The sequence below is a fragment of the Rattus norvegicus genome, chromosome 13 (assembly GCF_036323735.1).
Source record: "Rattus norvegicus strain BN/NHsdMcwi chromosome 13, GRCr8, whole genome shotgun sequence".
Lineage (NCBI taxonomy): Eukaryota > Metazoa > Chordata > Mammalia > Rodentia > Muridae > Rattus > Rattus norvegicus.
In genome coordinates, this window is record NC_086031.1 from 75,603,657 (window position 1) to 75,605,185 (window position 1,529).

General features: G+C 47.7%; 1 pseudogene; it reads left to right on the forward strand.

Moving 5' to 3' along the window:
* Positions 1 to 232: 232 nt before the first annotated feature.
* Positions 233 to 1,066, forward strand: Rpl7l1-ps1 (ribosomal protein L7-like 1, pseudogene 1; annotated as a pseudogene).
* The last annotated feature ends 463 nt before the right edge of the window (positions 1,067 to 1,529 follow it).

The following is a 1,529-nucleotide window of genomic DNA, read 5'->3' on the forward strand; positions in this document are numbered from 1 at the left end:
ACACACACACACACACACACACACACACACACACACACACAATTTCCCCTGATTGACCTTTGTGGTTTTTAAGAACCATCTAGCCAAAGGAAACTTGTTTTGAATTTCTGCTTGGTGGTCTGGCGCTTTGCTCTGAATTTCACACCTCCTGCAACCTGCTTAGGTCAGAATTTCCTAGTCAGCCTTCTGTTAACATTTCTTAAAGCTTTAAGATCCTCTGACCCAGAGCACAGGGAAGATGAAGGAGGAAGGGGAAAGAAAAAGGATCCCTTTGGTTCCAGTAAATCTCCTGAAAAAGAGCAAGGCTTATCAAGCCCTCAAAGCCACTCAGGCAAAGCAGGTTCTTTTGGCAAAGAGAGAGAGAGAGAGAAAAGGGAAAGAATTCAGGTTTAGACGACTAGAATCTTTTGTACACGATTCTTGGCGGCGGCAGCAACGTGACGAGGTGCTTTGGAGGTGACTGGTAAATAATCCTTGACCTTCGTTATACGCACAGAAAGGATTGAAGGAGTGAGTTTATTGGTAAAGAGCACCATCATGAATCTTGGCCTGAAGAAATTGTTCAGTGGCGTCTTTGTCAAGGTCACCCTTCAGAGTGCAAAAATGCTGTGCACAGTGGAGCCTTTTGTGACCTGGGGATTTCCAAATCTGAAGTCTGTCTGAGAACTCATCTTGGAAATGTGGACAAGCAAAGATTAACGATGAGATTGTCCCTCCAACAGACAACACATTGATTGGGGAGCACCTGGGGAGGACCTGGGGAGCACCTGGGGGGAACCTGGGGAGGTCCTGGGGAGGACCTGGGGAGCACCTGGGGAGGACCTGGGGAGCACCTGGGGGGAACCTGGGGAGGTCCTGGGGAGATTTGGTGTCATTTGCCTGGAAGACTTCATCCATGAAATCGCCTTCCCTGGGAAGCATTTCCTGGAGTTCTCTTCATTCTTCTGCCATTTCTACCTCTCTGTGGCCCATCATGCTACCAAGAATGGTGGGCTTCCCCAAGGAGATGGGCTCACCTGGCTACTGGGGTGACCGCATCAGTCAGCTTACCCGGCAGCTCAACTAGAGCAGGAGCAGGTTTTCCAAAAGCATGCATTGGAAGTGTTTTTGTTGTTTAAAATTACCAAGTGTCTTCAGAGAAGATTATTTTCTACCTTCAAAAACTAAAGGAAGGGGGCCAGGAGAACCATAATAAGGGTGTGAGAGCATCAGAGACATTTAACACAGCCCAGTTCCATGGAAGGAACAATTGTTCTCCACGTCTCTGAAATCAATGCAAACTATGGAGGAAAGAATTACCTTGCCTTCCTTCTATCTTGGTGTTTAATGTTGGGTGGGCAACTAGCCCAAATATCCCTCCCACCCCCTCTAAGACTCTTAAAGCAGTGGGGCAGACCAGGGGGCACCCTTGAATCTGGATGAAGAAGGTCTTGGTTTTACTTTTTATTTTTGTCAGGGTAGGTGGCCTTGTGTTTAGTTTGGTTTGTTCAAGACAGGATGTGTAGCCCTGGCTGGCCCTAAACTCCACA